At 33.2% G+C, this 22742-nt stretch overlaps 1 protein-coding gene and 1 non-coding gene across 4 annotated transcripts in view; one reads left to right on the forward strand and one right to left on the reverse strand.

Annotated features, from left to right (window-relative positions):
• Nucleotides 1–22742, reverse strand: part of Wdpcp (WD repeat containing planar cell polarity effector) — a 249506-nt gene that overhangs the window by 218893 nt on the left and 7871 nt on the right. The window lies entirely within an intron of this gene.
• LOC117286641 lies at nucleotides 21659–21767 on the forward strand. Its single transcript, XR_004517803.1, has one exon. It is a non-coding gene; the product is annotated as a U6 spliceosomal RNA (small nuclear RNA).

Here is a 22742-nt window from a genome sequence, read left to right on the forward strand (position 1 = left end):
AAAAAAAAAAAAAAAAAAAAAGGAAAGAAAGGAGAAGAAACATTAAAAGGAGGGCAAAGAGAAAATATGAGCACAACTATAAGCTTCAACAGGTAACTAATTATATTAAATGTGAATGGACTAAAAGCTTCAACTATTGACAGCCTGGATTAAAACAAAAACAAGTTGACACAAAAAATACAGATCTAAAATATATGGATACATAAAGATTGAAAGAAGGGAAAATGATTTATCATGAAAGTACTAACCAAAATATGCCTAGTGTAGTTATAGTAACAAGCTAAAGAAAAAGACTAAGTTAAAAAGCATTTCTAGAGGCTCCGTTCATGATAGGTTCAATTGACCATGAAAAATTTATAAGCATGCATCCAATTAGAAGGTCTCAAAAAATAAACAATGAAAAGGACAAGCACATAATTTGACACAATTTACTGACTGCCAATTAGTAAAATAATAAGAACAGACAACTACAAATACCATTGACAAATTTGTCCCAATGAACACAAAGAGAACAATATACTTAAAGGTTGCACATACTCTTTATACATTCAATCTATAAATCAGAAAATCAAATGGGCCATGAACTCTTAAAAGACATAAGTATAGTATGTTTATCACATAGAACACAGTCTAAGCTCAAAAATCAATAAAAACTAGAATTTTTATAGGTTCATATGTTAGAAATGAGGAAATACTTTTCTATATGTTATTTATTTCCAGATGATGTTTTAATATGTTGCCCAGACTGGTCTCAAACTTCTGAGCTCAAGCAATCCTCCTGCCTCAGCCTCCAAAGTAGACAGAACTATAAGCAAACACCGCCCACCACACCCAGCATAAGAAACATACTTTAATAACAATGAATGAAAGAAAAACATCAATAGAAAAAGTTTTAACTATTTTCAATTAAATAATAAAAACATTATTTGAGCTAACAAAGTAATTAGAAGATACTACACTTGATCTTAGTCAAAAGGCGACAAGTGATACAAAGTAATTAGAATAACAGAATCAGCAGAAATTAATGAACTCAGAAAAAATCCTAAGAGATTCAAAAAAGTATTTTATAATTTAGAAAAAATATGAAAATAAAACTGTTTTCAGACTATTCTCATAAACAAGAATTTGGAAGACAGACATAAAAACTCACTCACAGTGGAGACTACTTCCACCCAAGGTTCTGATCTTATAGTTCCAAAGTAAAGAGGTGAGATCTTTCGAGTAAAGAAATCTATCCCCCACATCTGTCTCTCTCTCTCTTCCAGTTACCCAACATGCATGATCTTTCTGCAATGTCCTCTTAATCTTCATTGTTTCCTAAGCATCTTTTCCAAGGGCCAGTCATGCTGATTTAAAAAAATAAGAAATCAGTTTATGGCCCAAGATATATTAAAAGCAAAACTGGCATGTTTTTTCTTTCCTAGAATCAAATACACACATATGAATTATTTGTTCAAATAAAAGGCACCCATTTGAAAAGGGTAATGGTTTTTATTATCTCCTATATTCCAATTTGTCTTTTTTTAGTCTATGTGCAATATATTCTTTACTCATATCAATATTCAATCTGTATTTGGGCATTCTTAACTTCAGCAATTTGTTGAGATAGTATTCTCTATAAAAAGGAACTTTTTAGCATTTATTCTTTCATTTTTTTCCAATTGTTTATGAGAAATATGCCTACCATAAGGCATTAAAATAATTTAATTTTTCAGTAGATCCCAGAAAGAAATGATAAAATGCAAATTTTAAAAGACCCATATTAGGTAACAAATGTCCAAAGGATAACTGCACAGCAAAATAATTCAATTTTTAGAAGCTGGATACTGACGAGAAGATTGTAAAGTATGAACATAGTAGCTTCTCTTAAAGAGTTTATAAATTAGTTGAGAAAGCAAAGAACAAAGACAGTAAAACAAACAGTAAAAGTGCAGAATGTTAACAGGAAATGTATGATTAGACACCTAATAAAAGGCCCTAACAAAGAAGCTTTGAGATTACTTAGTACAGAGAAGTCACCATGGACCAAGAATAATTAGAAATAGCTTCCTGGAAGAAATGGAACCCACGATGTTGCTGTCAGATAATATTTACAAAATAGTAAGAATAGAAACCTAAGTTTTTGTAAAGCATAAAATAAATATAAATGTGTTCAAAGATGATTTCTATAAAGAACTGAAAAAAATTTACAAAGGTATGTTAGTCCTAAACTACAGAAGGCCCTGAATGTCAAACTAAAGACTATGAGATAAAATTTAGTCCTTCTGGGCCTATCCACACTGAAAGAAAGCATCCTATACACTTTGAAAGACACTTGGGAAAAGCCAGAACATTTTAAAGGGTTTGGTTCTACCTACACCACTCTAATGGGTGGTGGAGGGGAAGAATGGATATAAAAATATACCTGATTTCATTTTCCCTGCTTTTCACTAGTAACAATAAAATCACAAATAAATAATGTAAACTCTTCAACTGTTAAATTCCATTTATGAAATATGATGCTACTCTTTCTCCTTTCTCTTTAAAGATTAAGCATTTACTTCAAGGTTATGGGAAGTATTTCCCTCGTCTTGGTACATGTCAGAGCCAGTTACTTTTGCTGCTTTGAAGTTGCTTCAAGGTCTGTCATTTGGTTAGGTTAAAGAAAGAAAGCCTGGGGTGCTTTGTCCGCCTGGATGCCATTTTTCCTAATTCATCTCTGTTTAAAAATGATTTATGCATTTTGGAGCATAGGGTATTTTTAAGTGATTAAAAAAATCAACAAGTCCTATGTTGACATTATCGTACTTAAGACATAATTTTCCAGTCATCTATTTTGTGTAAACATTTAAACTCACCTTTACATCAACCTGATGCTTTTATAAAAAGCAGCACTTTTTTCTTGGTAACAAAAGCATTCATTCAGTGTGCATTGCGTTATGAGGATACTTAACATTAAAGGAATAGAGGACATTCTTTTCTAACTTTATTATAAAATAATTTGAAGCTGATGGAAAAGTTGCAAAAACAGCACAAAGAATTCTTATTACACCCTTGACCTAGTGTCCCTATTAACATTTTACTTTACTAAACTGAATGTACTCTCATCATATAAAGAACACAATTTCTTTCCAACCACTTGAAATTCAGTTATAGAAAATGATGCCTCATTACCTTGATTCATGAGTGTATATTACCTAATATCAAGAAATATGTCCTACATAACTACAGAACCATCATCAAAAGCAATAGGACAATACAAACAAAATTTTATCATTTAAACCTAATCAAATTTCATCCATTGTTCCAACAACATCCAGGACCATACTTCACATTGCAATGTCGTGTCTCTTTGGTCCCTTGAATCTGGAACACTTTGCTCTCTTCTTGACCTTACCATTTCTGAAGGACAACAGCTAATAAATAGAAGTTTCCTTAATTTGGATTCTTCAGGTGTTTACTTGATATTAGATGTGGCTTATGTGTTTTGGGAATGGAAAACACACAACTGATGCTATGTTGTTCTAGGTTCATTATATCAACAGGCAAACAGTGGCAGTATGTCCCATTATTGAGGTTGGTAACTCCTGTACTTAATAAAGATGATATATTCCATGATGTCCCTATTTTTAACGTAATAAAGAGTAACATTTTTTTAAAATTTTGTTCATGTTTTATTTTACGAAACAGTAAAACAAAACTTCCCAACAAAATAATATTTAATATACTATCATTATCTTCCAAGTAGTTATGACGAGTATAAGACGTCCACAAAAAAAAGGTTCAAACAGATATTAGTAAAAAACTTTCTTTTCAATGAACTAAGAGAAACTAATAATATAAATGAAACAAATTAGTATATATATTGTTTCCAAAAATGGCATAGGTAATTTGGGGAACCTTTCCCCTCTTCCCATTTATCTATCTTCCAATTTGTTCCTCATTTGCATTTACAGTACATTTAAGAGAAACCATGCAATATTTAAGCTGATGTCTAACTTATTTCACTTAACATTATGTTCTCAAGTTTCATGCATTTACTTATGAATTCCTCAAATTTATCTTTATGTCAGAGCAGTACTCCACTGTAATAAGTATCACATTTTCCTTCTCTATTCATCTGTCAATGAACATATATACTGTTTCCAACACTAGCTGTTTATAAACTGTAAGCATGAGTATTCATGTATCCTTGCAATATAATCAAACTATATAAATATCATGGTTCTCATTGAAGCTATACTCACTATAGAATCTATAGATTTTGTTCAAATCAATTATTACTATGAAGGTTTCCAAAAGTTATTTTCCAATTCCAACATTTTATCTACATTTTTAAAGTTGGTATTCTACTAAAATCAGATCTTTCTGTTCAGCCCCATTTATTGTGTGCGTGTATAGTGCTTCAGACTGAACTGCAGGCCGTCGAGCATACTAGGCAACCCTATTTATTTGTTTCTTTGTTGCAATATTGAAGGTTGAACCCAGGATCACTCTACCACTGAGCTATTTCCCTAGTCCGTTCTTTAATTTTGTATTTTAAGAAAAGATCTCACTAAGTTGCCAACTGGGACTGAACTTGCAATCCTTCTGAGTCAGCCTCCTGAATAGCTAGGATTACAGGCATGTGCTACTATACCTGGACCTACTTATGTATTCTTGTGTTAGTGGATTTCAACATATTCAATTAGCTGAATTGATCTTTTTTTCTTTTTTTTCCTGTTTTTTTTTTTTTTTTTTTGTACCAGGGATTGAACTTGGGTCCTTGTGCTTGTAAGGCAGGCAGCAGAAACACTGAGCTAAATCCCCTGCCCAGATCATTAATTATTTTAACATTCAGATGATTCCAAATTTGGTCAGTGGAGCTCTTTGCAGCTGCTTTTGTCATTCTTTCAAGACTTCAGTGTATTTGACATAGCACAGCATTTCTCCAAGAAGCACTTTTCCTTTTAGGAGACAATGATATTTAGAAACACAAATCTGGATACTAGCGTACTCACTGTTATTATATTGCCATTGCTTCTAGATCTTTCTCATGGATAACAGCTAGGAAATTCATGTAGACTGCACACATATACCTAAATACACACCTATGGTCCACTGCTGGTTCAATGACTGGAAGAACTGTATTTCTCAGTATAGTCTTAAGATCACCTGATTTAGAAGATTTTGCTGCATATTTGTTTCCACATAACTCCAAAGAGGACTAATGGAAACTGTCCAGGTGACAAAGAAGCACAAGCAAGACCTCCTCTACTGATCCATTAGCCTAAGAAAGTGTCATTCAGACAATATGCCACACAGAATGTATAACAATGGATTCTCTGTCTTGCTGAAATAACAACCATTGTAGTGTGGAAATTACAAAACCCTGAAGCATTGCTAAGATTCACTTTGACTGTATTATATTCTTAAAAAAAAGGGGGGTCCAACAGACTAAAAAAGCCACATATTATATAATTCCATATATATAAAATGGGCAGACAGGATAAACCCATAGAGACAAAAAGACGAAGTTATCACGCTGGAGGGAAGGTAAAGTGGGAGTAATTGCTAAAGCACTTGGGATTAATTTTGGAAATGATACAAAATATTTTGAATTAAAGAGCAGTGATAGTGGCAAACTAAAAACCCCACTCTGTAATTTAAGGGATAAGTTTTATGGTATATGAATTATATTTTTAAAAAAGGGAAGAGGTGAAAATGTAGGACTCCCTAATGGTGCAACAAATATTAGCTTTGGTCTGTGTTGCCAAACTTTTGTGGCTTTTCTACACATCAAACACAGCAATTATGACACACAACACTGCCATTCAAGTGGAAAGACAGCTCATTAGAAAAGGTTGACTTGTTAAGAGTATCACTGAACTTTTCAGTTTTTCACTTCACTATTTGACAGGGATAACTTAGAACAGTAAAGTTTTTGTGTCTTATAAACATGTAAGTATGCTTTGGAGTTTTGCTGTAGGAATTTTGTGACCTGTGGTTTTGGAATAATTGATTCAGCAAACATGCAGTACATGTCTGAGGAATTCTATGCTAAGATTTTAACCAGTTTTTCTGCTTGCTGGTTCCCAGAATTAGGCTTTTTGTGAACTAAGACCAGTGCCATAGAACTTTTCACCCATTTGTTAATTAAATGTATATGGAAGCCTTTTTATTATAATAGGAAATGAATTTTCTTCTTACTGTCACTATGAACTTGAGTTCAATTAACAAGAATGCACAACCTTTTTTCAATGAATTCTATTCTTAATCAAAAGGACTGAAATGAAAAGATTAAACTTAAAATTCTGTTACTTAAAAAATTTTTAAATGAGTACAAAAGAAATGTAATTAAACTTTCAAATGATTTTTCTAAATCTGTACCATTTACACTTGTTAAGTTTTAAAGCTTAATACTACACTAAGACTTGTGGGACCCTCTGTACTGTTACATTAAAAATGTCAGATTTAGGCCGGGGATTTAGCTCAGGGGTTCGGCGGTCTGCCTTGCAAGCGCAAGAACCCGAGTTCAATCCCTGGTACCAAAAAAAAAAAAAAAAAAAAAAAAAAAAAAAAAAAAAAAAAAAAAAAAAAAAAAAAAAAAAAAAAAAAAGTCAGATTTAGACATAACTACTTAAGAAAATAGCAGCTGGGAAATTCAGAAGATCATACTCTATACAAACAACACACACACTCTAATTAATAAAAATTATTTCTTTCCCTCTCAAAAAGAACTAGGATAAGAAAACAAGATGTACATTAACTGATGGCATAGAAAATCAAGTACAAATGAGCAAAGGCCTCATTAAAGACGATTTAACTGATTTGTTTTGTTTTGTTTTTTGAGACAAGGTCTTGCTTTGTAGCCCAGGATGGCCTCAAACTAGCAGCAATCAGTCTTCCAAGTGGTGAGATTACAGGCAAGTGACACCATACCCAGCATGAACTAATCATTTTAGATCTGGAAGTTGAATAAGGCATTCTGCAATGCTAAAAGAAGTAACTGACCTGAAGAACCCATATTTAAAAATGTGGAGCTGTGCCCAAGGCTTAGGAAAATTCCACTAAGATATAAAATACTGAAGATGGCAGGGACATTATGATGATTCTGAAAATTATAAACTCACAAACAGCTTTTACCTACAATAAAATAAAAGGGAAAAATAAAATATAAAAACAATAGCATACTAGGACATGCACTTTTTAAACACTTCACTAGGGAAGGAAAGAGAAAGTTTAGAAACATTTTAGGTTTCCTACTATACACCTAGTAAGTGAATACAAACTAGCTATCCTCTCATTTCTAAGTTTTATCAACAGATAAGACCTATCAAAGAGAAATAATAAATGTTTTTAAGAACTGGCCCAGAGGGTGAGAGTATTTTCTTCCACGACATAGATGACTGCCTGACATAAAGTAACTAAAAAAACTTTTTTAAAGACTTAATATTCTCTTTTAACAGCAATGAAAACAATCAAGTATACAATATATTTATGTAAATGTAGACAAACAAGACTACTGTCTAGAATGACAAAAGCAAAACAGAAAAGGATTTATTCTAAAGCATGCATTCAGTCCAAGAGAGGCTTAGAGTGGAATAATTTCCAAATCCCAGAATAGCACAAAAAAAAGTATAACCCTCAAAGCTCTCAGGAGATTAAGATCAAAATATATAAATAAGTAAAAGTTACTACTGTGTTATTTTGATAATGGAGAAATCTATGAATATGTTGTAAATAAATAACTGAAAGTATAATTAGATCAAATAAAGGCTTGGATGAATATACAGATGATTACTGGTCAAAGCCAATAAAAAAGAGCTGGAGATATAAACCTTGAAAACATAGTATATATTTTATGTAACTTTAGAAATGTTTTTGAATATTTAAAGCCTGTAAGATATGACTTACAGGGCTGTGGATTTAGCTCCGTGGTGCTGCCTCCTGCCTCTCAAGTGCAAGGTGCTGAGTTCAATCCCCAGTACCAAAAAATAAAGATACGATTTACAGTAAAATATCAAGAAGTCACTGAGAAAATCAAGGTGATAGTAGTTTAGCATTGTGCCTATATCCAGTTCAATTCTAAATCTCTCATTCACTGTGTCTAACTAGTGCCTTGTTCATTTTGCTTTCTCAAAGTTTTATTTAATTAAATACAGTATTGCTAGGTAATATAAAAATAAGCAGGGAATCAGTACTGTATATACAATTTGGAACCAACAGTAATTACACCTCTCTTTTCTTTTAATGTACTGAATCCCATTACAGGACACAACTAAAGAGAAAAGTTTTAAACATAAATTGAATTAAAAAATCACATACATAACTTAGAAGTTGCCCATAAGAAGTTGATAAGCCAAAATCCTTAGTTATCCTTGACATCTGCCTCTCTCACTGGCTATGGATACAAATAAAACCATAACCCAACCTTATCTATTCTATATCCCAATCATTTCTGGTCTCAAATTCTCCATCCCCACTGCCATGTCAAAAACCTTTATAGACTCCTAACTATACTCAGTGTCTACTCTGCCTCAGATTCTCTGTAATGTAGGACCCTTCCCTCTCCTATCTTAAATCCACTGAAAATTACCATTCATTGTCTTGGTTTTCTTGAGACAGGTCCTGTCTTGCTTTGTAGTGCAGACTGGCCTTAAACTCACTATGTAGCCCAGGCTGACCTCCAACTATTGGCAATGTTCCTGCTTCAGGCTAAGATTACAGGCATGCACCATGATGCCCACCTTCCATTCATTGTTCTTACATGTGAAGTGAACAGCTTCAAACTGCTGATTGTAAATCCTTGAATGTACTACACTGGGCTGTTCTTACACTACTGACACCAAGAGCAATTCTCCAACTCTTTGTACACCAGCTGGGTGTCCTACAATTCAATTCAACACTAAAAATACCAAGAGTTAGCATCAGAATCTACAGGGATATGGATTAGCCTCATAAGATCCAGCTGGACAGGGAAAGCCAAAGGAAGCAATGTCATATCAAAACATAAAGGATCCAAATATTACAAATGCTATCCTGTCTGATGCTGAAATACAGTGGACCTTTGACTTATGAACTCACTTTGTTTGTGAAAGCTGGTTATAACAAATTGGTCAATTGAAAGCTCAGGCTTCTCTATACAGCCTTCAAAGTCTCTCTCCTGCATACTGGCAGATCTCAATGCCTGTTATGGTTTGAATCTAGATGTCCCCACACGCCTCATGTGGTCATAGGCTTGATCTAGAATATGTGAAACTGGTATAGATTCATGATGCAATGCTAGGCTCGAGGGCACTGGGATGAAGGGTGTGAGTGCTACTGACCCTAAGTAGTCTGATTAAGACAAAAGGGGCAGGGAGACACTGTTAACTCTCTTGTTACCTTTGCTGCTTTGAGTGTACCACACTGTTTCTGCTCTGCCATGCCTGTTTGTTGTCCCTCCCTTGGAGTTGGCTGATTATGGAATGAAACCTCTACAAACTGTAAGACAAATAAATCTCTTCCCCTTTAACTTTGGGTGTCTGGTATTTTGTCTCAGCAATGAGAGAAAAGTTAACTAACACAGCTTCCTTAGAGACACATTGGCCCAGGATTTCTCAATTAATCCCATACATGAAAGGATGTTGTAATATTCCTTCCAGAACTCTTTTAGGGTTAAATCTGATCTGAGACCATCTGGAAGCACTAGAGGCCAGCATTCGGGTTGTAAATCAAGACTCTGGTCACAAGTTTAAAATTCCAGTTATAATACAACTGTTGGTATGTCAGGCCGGTCATAACTTGAGGGTCCACTGTACTTAGCTTTCTTCTTGGTGCCGGGAGGTGGCACCCAATTTTCTGATTACAAACATTTGTTAACTCAGATGCACAAGATGTGAGCTATCACAAGCAGAAGCAAAACTCCAGTTTTGAGAAAAACTAACAGTATATAGTTGACTACTGTGCCCCCAAATTCCCCACTTCCATGGTCTCTGGCAAACGAGGCTAGCAAGCATTTTTTCAGTTTAGTTAGAGGTCCTTCAGATAAGTTACCTGACTACTGCAAAGCAAGTATCCCACTAATGTGCAAATTAAAAAGACCTCTCAGGGGCTGGAAATGTAGCTTATCAGTCGAGTACCTGCTTACAATGCATGAGGCCCTATGTGAAGCTGGAATTGATTCATGATGCAATGCTAGGCTCAAGGGAAGTAGGATTAAAGGTGTGAGTGCTACTGGCTCTAAGTAGGCTGAATAAGACAAAAGGGCAGGGGGACCCAGCATACGTACGTGTGTGCACATGCACACACACACACACACACACACACACCAGCACAGAGATAAAGTCATCTGGCCCTCAGTGTCACAACTGCAAAGTACTATCTCAGACTCTGAATGTCTTATAATCAGGAAAGATATAGCATGAAAAGGGGTGGGGATGTGACTGAATGATTTCCTAACACTCTTTTTCTAGGGTCATTTTCACCTCTTATCTCAGTACTGAGTAACTAAAACAAACTATGGAAATAACTAAATGTGGAGATAAGGATTACCAACAGTCATCTATAACACTCACTTTCAAATTTCATTTCTATCAAAGCATGATTAGTCTCATTAACTACATACAAAATTTTTTTAAAATATGCAAGTAAAGTACCATTTTATATGCTTTATACACTGAAATAAAGCTAACATTTTAACTTGGAAAATGTTTCCTCTTTTTTTTTTTTTTTTTCTTTTTTTGGTACTGGTGATCGAACTCAGGACCTTGTGCTTTCAGGGCAGGCAGCAGAACCACTGAGCTAAATCCCTGGCCAATGTTTCCTATTTTGAAGAAATGTCTGAAAACAACTGATCGTGTATCCTCAACAGAAATGGCAGAGGATAAAAATGTGGACAATGTTTTATGAATCTGATAAATGTTTATAACTTCCCCACCCAAGAATAGCCTGATTTTTCTCTCTTTGCCTTAGCCTTCATCTCACCAACTTTTCACTTGACTTTTCTAAGATGCAAGCTCTTACTTTTCAATTAGATACACTAAAAGAGGGGCTACGAAAACAAAGCTTGATTTGGATTTTATTCCTCTGAAGGGGCATAATATAATAAGAGGAACGCAATCTCTGAAATCAAACTAGGTTCAATCCTGGCTTTGCTACTTACAATTCAATCTTGGGTAAATTATTTAGCATTATTTAGTACCATGCCACATTTACTTCATAAGTTAAATGGACACATTTAGAGCAACTACCCTTTAAAGTAAGTCACTGTAAAGAATAAGTATGTTAATGCATGTAAAGAAATAATCATACTGTTTGACACAGTAAGCACTCATCAAGTATTAACTATTATAATCTACCAAGAGCTTTCTTTATTATCTCAATAATTTTTTAAAATCTTGGTATTGTCTACTCTACTGTTTAAAAATTCTTATGTTCTTTTGTCTGGTGATCAAACTCAGGACCTTGTGCTTGCAAGGCAGATGCGGTGCCACTGAGCTACATCCCCAGCCCCCAAAATTATCTTGTTTAAATGTCTGGTAATTTAAATAAATGTATAACTCTTTAAAATCTAGGTTCTGCTGCATGGCAGCAAATTGAAAACTGCTGACTTCAACTTTATGCATAAAATCACATCCAACTTCTTTACTGCTTGACTCCCAGGTGCCCCACAGCTGGCTCATTTAATCTAACATCTGTTATTCTCTTAATAGTCATTTGCCCAGGTTGGACTACCTGATTGGCTCACAGAAAGGAGTAGGAGTAGGTAGGTAAAGCTATTTAACCATATATGTTATTCCATTCTCTCTACTCATAACGGGGATATGATGAAAGTTATTTCTAATATGTTATTATTAATTATAAAATGGAAAGTACACTATTTGTTGAGAGCAAACATCAGAGTAAAATAAAATAGGAGCATTTCATAAAAATTATGTCATACTGCTTATTTGTTGCTTCAAGGTTATCTACTTTTGAGTTAAAAGATACTCAATTTAAAATCTGATATACAGAACTCAAATGAAGCAGGAAAAAAATCACGTTAGTTAGCAAAAGTCGATATATGTAGCATATGCAGACTTTGGCTAAATACACATAAAAATTTCCACAAGTGATTATAACTGGCTCCCCCACTACAATTAAATAAGATTAGACTTACAAAACCACTATTTCTTCTACTTTCTGAATCAGCACACAGGTTTATCCAATCAACTTTTGCATTTATACACAAAAAATCATTTTATTCATTTACAGATTCCTGCAATTTATGATTCCTGCCTTCATAGAATTAACATGACTTAACTAAAATATTTGAGTAGATATGGAACAATCTCTCTCCTGCATCTACTAAAATCAAGCTGATAAAAAGTATCAGTTACTAGTACTGAACAGTAAGGAAAATTCGTAATTAAACAGAATTTAATCAGTATTTTGGCTTGCTTGTCCATTTGTTTTTAATTAATAGGCTATTTTATAAGTGTGTATGGAAAGAAGTTAACCTGTAGGAAATTTATAGTAATACAAATGATTCCTGTCCATAGAAATGAAAATTTTATCCTATAAAGGCAGATGATTATTGTCCAGTGGCTATTCATCAATTTTGCCAGTTGTGCATTCATTTCAGCATTCTTTGACTACAAATGTGTATTACTTCAACTGCAATCATATCAGTAATTAATGAGTTAAATAAAATCTTTGATACATGTTCATTTTGTATTTGTATGAAAATCACAATCATAGCCAGGCATGGTGGTGCACACCTGTAATCCCAGCACTTGGGAGGCTGAGGCAGGAGGATTGCTGCGAGTTTGAGACCAGCCTGGGCTACACAGTGAGTTCCAGAGCAGTCTGAACTACATAGTGAGACCCTGTCTCCAAAAAACAACAACAAAAAAAGAAAATCACAATCATACTCACTTTTTAAGTTAATCCTGTAACATCTGTCCACAACAACAGAGGGCTAAAACAAGAAGATAATGCATACCATAGTTGCAACCAATAATTGTATAATACAACTTTGAAAATGTGGCAAAGATGGGCAGCCTAGAAAATTAATACTGGAACTAAATACACAGAGGATCACTGATACTGCAGGGGACCACAATATTGATTATGCCCAAAGCAGGATGTAAGCAGTGCAGTCTGTGAAGTGAACCCCACAACTGGCTTGCTTTGAGAAGCAAGTCCGGCCGAAACCTATGTGCCAAGGTTAGAGTAACTCACACCCCAATTATACTCCTACAATCAAAACCTCATTAGAAGGACAACATTCTAATTACATACATTATATATTTTGTCTATTCTGTTCCTAATTAGGAATTAGAATTAGGGCAAGAAATTGTCTTGCCCTTCACAAGCCTTTACATTAATTTCCATAGAAACCGCACAACTGCACATCCTCACACATAGTTCTACCCTTGCACATAGCTTGCCTTTACACCAACTAATTACCAATAAAAATCAGTGGCTTGGACTAATCAGTGCCTTTGTTATTTGCACTAGCACTGATCATCCTGCACCCCATTTTCTGTCTCTTCTAGTTCTGTCTTTTAGGTTTTGTCTCAGGCCTGCGTCATATACTGGGCAGGAGATTGGAGCCTACTGCAAAAATTTCCCATGTTTCAGGGTTCCCCAGCAGATACAATAATTATTTCTCAATATTACAAAAATGAACATAGTGTATAAATACATTGTTCTCTATATACATTTATGAATATATGTATTATTATGAATATACCACACAGCATAGACCTATGCTGCATACACATAATATATAGACTTCAGTATATACCCATCTACATTATAGACAGCATAAAAATGATAACTGTCTTAATATATAAATGAGTAATCATTTCTATCACTTAGGAATATGAATCAGAAGAATAACTATGAATACTAGACCGGCTCCTGCATTTTAATTCTTCCTCTGGTTGTATACTACAATGAGGGGAACAAATCTTAATTTGGCATCAAGTGTTTAATTTTAAAGGCACATAATTATTTAACTTAAGACATAGTACAGAAATAGGACAAACTGAAACATTCTTTCTACTCCCATATCAGTCGGTGCAGCATTTCTGATGCCAAATGTATGGGGGTTTATCCACAGACAGCACGCAATTCTTCAGCAATATTACTATGGTTTCAATCTAAAATGAACCCCCAAAACCTAACAGGTTCAGAAGTGAAATTTTCAGATGATTGGATCATGGGGTGCTATACTCATGAGTGGATTAATCCATGAGTTCATAAATAGGAGGTGGAGCTTGACAGGCATGGGTCACTGTGTCCAGTCCTTCCTTCTCTCTGCTTCTGGCAGCCATGTGGTGAACACCTTTCCTCTGCCATGCTACTTCGCCATGATGTTGTGCCTTTGAGCCAGATAACTATGGACTTAACCTTCTCATTCTATGAGACAATAAACTTAAATTGTAGGCGTCAGGCCCACTGCCCCAGTGATGGGAAAACACTAGGTATCCTGTCATTTAACTCACTTCTGACCCTATCACTCTTCAGACAGCACCAGATTCCACAGGTTAAGGGCTTGGACCACAACAGTCTACTCTCTTCTCCCCTTCTACTTCCGATGTCAATCCCAAGCTCCAGTTTGTGACCTATGCTTCTGATCAAGCAGCTATAAATTAAGGATGCCACAACCCCCACTTTGGATTCAAATAATTTTCTGGAGGGACTCAGAGAACTCAGAGAAACACTTTACTTTTAACACATTTATTATTAAGGATACAAATGAATAGTTCAGTTGAAAGAAATGCATAGTGTGTGGCATGTAGGAAGAGGCATAGAACTTCCATGTCCATTATGGATATATAGTACTACTCTCAAGGAATCGTCATGTGTTCAGCTATCTAGAAGTTCTATCCCTTATAGTTTTTAGAGAAGCTTCATTATGTAGGCATGAATGATTGCCACTGGACATGACTGAACAATCTTCAGCCCTTTTTCACTCCCTGAAGGTTGGTATACTTCTGTTAATTTCAAACAATCTACACAGATTCACAGAAGTACTCTAATAATAATATGCTGGTTCCTTCTGGCAACCCATCCCCTCAATTCTGAGGTATCCAGGAGGATCCCCCAGTCATCTCATTATTACAAAAAAACTTCTTTGAAAGTTCCAAGGGTTTCAAAGCTGTGTGTCAGGAACAAGAAACACAAATCAAATATTTCTTATTGTATCATAATAATACAGGTAGGTTAAATACCTGTTAGTAGTTTTTTCTAATCAACTCATAATAATTTATATTTTCATAGCCAGAAAAAATGATGTTCTTTTAGTCTTCCCTCAGTCCCAAAATTCAGTTTCAAACATTCTTAATTTCAAATAATAGCATCAAAATGTTTTTTTAAAATTGTCTTGGCAATGAGTTTCAGCCAGTACACTAAGTTAATTTCAGATGCATATTTCAAATTTTTATTTTCAATCTTACCTAGAGAATAACTTCCAAAGTGATATTTCCTGAACCAAAACCCAGACTTCATGTCTGTAGAGTAATCTTGCCATATAGTAGTTTTAACTTCAATAAGTCTATATCACCTTCCCAAAGTAGTTCTAGCTGGCCTGGGCTTGTTGTAAATAGCAAGTTTAGTCAGAAAGCTTTTTTTAAAATGTCAACATTCTTAACAATTCACACAATGTACAAGGAAAGCATTGTCCTTCAAAATAAAAATGTGTTTCCTCTTATGAAATAAAGTTTCTTGTTTAGGAAAGTCTGCTTAAGGAAATAGAATAGTTTCATATTCTCCAGAAAAACATTGAGAGGGCATCTCATCGCATTTTTCCCTTCCTTTATTCTACTTCAAATATGACCCAGAGAGTAAATGTTTTATGTATAACAGGAAAGTAACGCATCATTTAAAGATTCACACCTGTAAAATCTAATAGTCATAAAAGACTGAATGTCCCAAAATCTGCTTTACTTTTAATATGTGGAAACAATCAAATAATTTTATGTTAAATAGAAATTTTCCAAGCTTCCTAGTCTATTCTCCTCTAAAGTTTTAAACAAACATACTTGATATGAAAAAAAGCATTTATCCAAATATCAAATATTATATGAGCATTTGAATAGCAAATACAAGTAGTCCTAATCCCAATCATAGACCATGTTGTGAAATGGTAATGTATTTAAAATTTTTAATTATATATGGAATTAATTTAAATGCTACACTTTAAACAATTAGTTATCAATATTTCACTCAAATAACAAGAACACATAAACAAGTAATACTTAATGAAGGAAATTTTCAAAGGCAAACTGCACATTGTGAGAAGTCTAAGTTTTGGCATCTGCAAAATGTTAACTTCAGACAATCTGCACAGATTCACAGAAGTGCTGAAAAGCTCTCTTAATGAAAACATTAAATAATGCTGTAATAAAAGAAATTTAAAAAGAAAATAGAGTGATAAGTATACCTCTTAATCAGGCTAATAAAGCAAACTTAATAGTCATAGTTCATAATAATGTTAATGAATAACATAAGTCATTAAGTTACTGAAAATCCTTGTTCATCTTATACCAATTGTCAACACTATCATTATTTAAAATAAATTTAAATATTCTAGTATTAATAATTTAAAAATAACTCATCAAGTATATCACTTCTTGATAGTTACATATTGTCATAGTAGGCACTTGGAATGCCTTCTCCACCAGTACTACTACAGGATACTCTGTAAAAAAGAATAATATGTGTTCTGAACATCATAATTATCTCAGACTGTTCCCTCTATACATATACCTGAGTGAGCTGGGAATAGGCACCTGATATGCTCTACAGATTTGTAAGCAAATATGAGAAATGTAATAAGGAGAGCACTGTCCACACAAGAGCAGTGATGATATTCCAGGCCTATCTTCTGCCTCTCTAAGGAACTCTGGATACACAAGACAGTAAAGAACAAGAAAAAAAGCAGAAATAATTTAAAATGAAATTACATTAACCTAGAATGTATCAATAAATTAAATTTAAAAGAAAAAGAAATTACATTAGGTTACTCATAGAACACTAAAATAAGGTCTGTGAACTGATAAACGGAGGACAGATAATCCAAAACTATAACTTTCAGAAATTCAAGAATGGCCTATCAATTCTATTGTTCATAAGAAAAATGCCCGATCCTATATTGGGGAATGAATATTATATATGGAATGTTGTTGAGAAAAGTGGCAGATTGTGAATATGAGAGTACATAAGACAATAGCATATATCAAAAATGTCAAACTTTTATGTTTAAAAATGTTTTATAAATTTTATAAATGTTTAGTGGTTATATAAAAGAATGACCCTGTTCTTGGAAAATATGCACTGAAGAATACAGGAGTTTAGGGCCAGGAATTTAGCTCAGTGGTTCTGCCACCTGCCTCACAAGTACAAGGACCAGAGTTCAATCCCTGGTACCAAAAAAAAAAAAAAAAAGAATACAGGAGTTTAAGGACTAGGGATGTGGCTCAGTGGTAGAGCATTTGCATAGTGTTCAGAAGGCCCTCAGTTCAATCCCCAGCATAGCAAAAAAATAAATAAATAAAAATGATGTAGGGGCTTTTTATAGACATCACTACAACTTACACAGTTCAGAAAAAACAATATGTAGTGAGGGAGGATTTGATGGTGGCAACATGTGTAATTAAACAAATGTAATAGGATGCTAAAAACTGGTAAATCAGAGGACTTTTAGTTACTTTTACTATTCCTACAACTCTTCAGTCTATTTGAAATACTTCAAAAAGAAGTATTTTAAAAAACTAATCAATAAAAAAAGAGTATTCCTGCCAATGAAACTATGCTAGAAGAGGGAAGATTCAGTGCAGAGAAGGGTGAATTAGAAGGAGCTGAGCAGACAATATGAGTTGAGCAGAGAGAAATGGAAGACTGAGGAAGACAAAATTGTTAGAATTTTCTGGAGAGGAAGGAGCTATAAAGAGAAGGGAGTTCTTCAGAGCTATCGAACTTCAGATTATTCCTGAGAATTCACCTGAGCACTTACAGCACATGAATATGAAAATCCAGGAAGCCCAAGAAAGATCAGAAATGTTTACACCTAACACTGGCACTCATTCAGGACTAAGAATAGTACCTGTTCCCACCAGTCCAACAAAAAACTTCACGATTCACAGCCACAAAAGTAGAATATACAAAAAAGTCTTTGTTCAGGAGTGGAAAATTATTAGCCCTAGACTCAAATCCTGCCTAATAAATCTTAAAAACAATTACTATAACTGTATTTAATGTTTTTTAAACGTGTAGTAGACATGAAAACCACATTAAATAACCCAAGTGAAACTCCTAAAGATAAAAACTATAGTATGTGAGATGAAAAATATTTTGGATGTAATTAACAGCATTTTGATATTGTATGTTAGTAGCCTTGAAGACATAGAAACTTTGCAAAATGAAATGCAGAAAGAAAATTAAAAATATAAAACAGAGAATAAATGAGCTGTGGGATGACTTCAACTTGCCTACTATAGATATATTTAGAATTCCCAAAAGTGGCAGGATGAGAGGAATATGGCATAAACAATGTGAGCAAATAATGTCCAAAACTGACTCAAATTTGTTGAAAACTAAAAACTTTTAAATTGAAAAGGTCAATGACCCCCAAGCACAAAGAAATATGAAAAAATTATACCCAGGCACATCATAATTTTAAAAATCAGTGATTAAAAAAATGTTAGAAAGATTCAAAGAGAAACAGGCTCAAATCAAATAAAGATGGAAGTAATTTCTAATCAGAAACAAGGCAAGTTAAAAGGGAGGAAACTAACATCTCCAAAATACTGAAAGAAAAACTAGCAACATAGAATTCTATGCTCTATGAAAATATCTTTAAAAATCAAAGAATAAACAGACTTTTTAACATTTAAAAACTGAGTTTTTCACCAGCCAGTTCACACTTTAAGCAATATTTTTTAAAAGTACTCTGGGCCAAAAAAAAAACCACACTACAGTGAAATATGAATCTACACAAAGATATTGAAGTGCAGAAAAGTAACTATATGGATGAATATTTATGATATTTTCTTCATTATTTAAATCTCTCTAAAAACCGTTTAAATTACAGAAAAGAATGTTTTATGGGACTAATAACCTATACAAAAGTAAAATGTTCAACGACCATAAAATGATAATCAGAAACAAAGAAATTAAAGCAAATTATTAGAAAGCTCTTACACTATATGTGAAGTGGCATATCACTTGAAAGTAGATTTTTGATATATATTATAAACCCTAAAGCAGTCATAAAAATTACCAGTTATTACTAATAAGCCAACAAAAGAGATAACATGGAATTTTTAAAATTTCAAATAAAGGAATAAATTAGAAAGGAAGAACAATAGAAAGCAAATGGCAATATAAGATTTAAATCCAACTTTGAAAATTTGAATGAGATTTGTAAAAATGGAAATACTTCTGGCAGAAGATTCATCGCTTTTTACTTTTCCTCAACCCTGCTGTTCAATAATAAAAGAAAAGTCTCTAAGCCACTATATTTGTTTTTAATCATAAAAGGTCAGATATACATATTTTAAATATATAGTAAATATATATATTTAAATACCCACATAGTTTAAGAAGCAGAGGATTACCAACTTTCTCTTACCCTTCACCTTAGGGAAACACCACCCAAATTATGAATGAATCATTCCCCTGCTCTTTTTCATGGTTTTACCAGATGTGTATGAAATCCTCAATAACATTATTTGTTAGTGTTTATGTTATTATAACAAATTATCTGAGCCTGGGTACTTTATAAAGAGCTTCATTTAGCTTATAGTTTTGGAGGCTGAAAGTCCAAGACTGAACAGCCATATCTGGCAAGGGTCTGGCACTGTGTCTTAAAATGATAGATAATATCACATAGCAGGAGCACAAGCAAGAGCTCCACAGCATACGTGGAAGCAATGCTATTCATAATCCCAAGACAAAATTCCAATGTCATAATCTCAATATTGAAATCTTGGAAAGATCAAAATTTCTACAGCCTAAATATCCCCCAAATCACAATCTCAAAAGCATAGAATCCTTAAAACTGCAATACCTATGAGGTGGGAGTATGTTTGGGTTTGTTTGTGCTTTTGGTATTAAGATTGTATCAGCAACAATGTATCTGAGCAAATGTTTATTTTGTACATTGTCACAAAGATAAAACTTTTATTCTCCAACTGCCATTGGAGACTTAAATAGCTATTTTTGAATTTACGATGTATACTGACAGCTAACTGATTAGAATTAAAAAACTGAAGAAAATAAAAGAAATTTATAGCAACAGAGGACCAGTATGATAATGTGCAGGTCAGTTCCTCAATTTTACAATCCTTCTACAACCTAAAGTTATTCTTTATGGTGTTCATCACAGGTTGTAACAATATTATCTTATGACTCAGTCTTACTCTCTTTCCTCTGGGTTACAATTTACATGGTGAACACACAGATCACCTCCATATTTTTCTTCTTTTTATCCATAATAACAATCATTGACCACCTACTGGACTCTCCAATTAATTAATTTTATAAATACATTTGTCATTTTTAAATATGCAGTGTATCACACTACTAAGATGTCAGTATTATTTTTTACAACTTTCTATGCCACGTATTTCATCTTTGCATCGTTTCTGAAACTAGAGGTATACATTGTGTAAATACTTTTAGAGTTCTAATACATCTTACTCTCAAATAATTCCCTTTAAATGTAAATAAATGTATCAAATTTTAATTATTTTTTCCAGAAATACCATATTTTTAGAACTTTGATCTTATGGGATTTTTAGACTTTAGGGATTTTGATCTTTCAAGATTTCAACATTCATCACTTCGAAAACACTTCAGCCAAAAACAAGGTTAGGCCTTATTGCCTAATCATCTGCTCTCAAAATAATTAATCCAATCTCTTGGGACCTAACCTACTCCTGAGATAAGCATTAATCCTTTCTGAGGGTAAGGCCCCTGTGACCTCATGACCTGCCACTAGATTACCTCTTAAAAGTCCACCACCTCTCAATATTGTTACATTGGGAACCAAATTCTAGTGTTCTCTTTTGTGAATACAAACCATATCCAAACCATAGCATTTATATATTTTTAATTTTTATGCAAATAGGATCATATTGTATGTATTCTGATATAATTTGCTGTTTTCATTCAACATATTTTTATATTCTGCCATATGAGGAATTATTATGGTCCATTCATTTTCAATGTATTTATTCATTCTGGATATAATGCGTTATTTCCAAAGATTTGCTCTTAGAAACAGTGCTTATAAATATCTTGTGCATCTCTTGATTTATGTGAACCTCTATGGGAATATAATTGCTAAATTATTTCCTGACTTTATGGTCACTCTGTTATCCCCAGTGTAAACTAAGGCTTAGGCTTAGAAATTACCAAGAAACATGATCAAGGTTATATAGCTAAGTAGAAAGTTAAAACCAATGAATTCTACTCCTTCCACTTAAAAGGACAATACTCAAAGTTAGGTACCACATATCCCCAGAAATAGGTAATTATCCAAAAGAATCCTGATAAATAATATTTTCTCTTAAGTTTTAAAAAGAGGACCTTGCAACTCATTTCCCTCAAATAACTTCTTGACCATTCACAGCAACTTGATTATATGAAGGTCACACAACTAAAATTTAAAAATATCCATTAAAATATCCCTGAAAATTCTAGTCAAATTTATTTTATAGTTCTGCTTGCATCAGTAGCACATTTACTAAAGATGAAACAATACTTAGAAGATTAGTATAGCCTCTGCACAAGACTGACATGTAAATCTGTGATAAAATAGTTAAATATTTTAGGATGCATGTAAATTATGTATATATAAAATAATATAGTAAGAAAGTACTTCTTGATTTGGTTACAATTTTAAGTTAAATATAAGCACTTTTATTTTTGCCATGACTAAATTTTGATTTTGGAATTATGACTCACTGAAGTGAATGTGATAATCATTTTTAAAATACTACATATTCATATTAGAAATTATGTGAGAATATTTTTAAAAATGTTCTGCACATCATCTTAACCAATCAAATAATTTCTGAGACCTAATACTATTCTTACATTTGAAAAAGGCTATAAAGCCAAACTTACTTTTAGCTATGTCAACTGTTTAGTTTTGCACTCTTTCATTTAAAAAATATTAATAATTTGATCTGATTTCACAACTCATTCTTGCTTTTTAAATGTTCCTATCTTTACTCATATTCTATCTAACATGGGTACATATTAATTACATGGATGTTATGGTAAAGCATACTTATGTTTTTCTAAATATGGAACTAATTAGACCAACAGCAAAGGCATCTTTACATTTTATTTAAATATTACTTTAATACTTTCAATGAAAGCAAGTCAGATTATAACAAAATTATTACATGAAAGCTTAACTGTTCTGCATAAACATTAAAATTAATGATTTTAATTAGATGCATACCAATTCTGCATTATATAAGCTACAAAAAAATCTTTTTTGTTGTGTTTTTTTCTTTTTTTTAATTTAATTTAATTTATTTACTTATTTATTTTTGAGAAAAGGTCTCACTGTGTAGTTCAGGCTGGCCTTGAACTCACAGAAATCCTTCAACATTAGCATAAAAAAAAAAGGATACCTCCAAAATGACTAGGGTATCAAAAACCAACCTTCTATTTTAGGGATCTAAAATTTAATGTTTCTTTAATAGCTCTGCTGAATGCTTTAAAAATGGCATTTCAAATATTTTCTTCAATTTGTGATAAACATTACCTAAATAATGCTGAGCTGAGCCAAA

The sequence above is a fragment of the Fukomys damarensis genome, unplaced genomic scaffold, assembly GCF_012274545.1.
Source record: "Fukomys damarensis isolate Sample0158 unplaced genomic scaffold, DMR_v1.0_HiC HiC_scaffold_2, whole genome shotgun sequence".
Classification (NCBI taxonomy): Eukaryota; Metazoa; Chordata; class Mammalia; order Rodentia; family Bathyergidae; genus Fukomys; species Fukomys damarensis.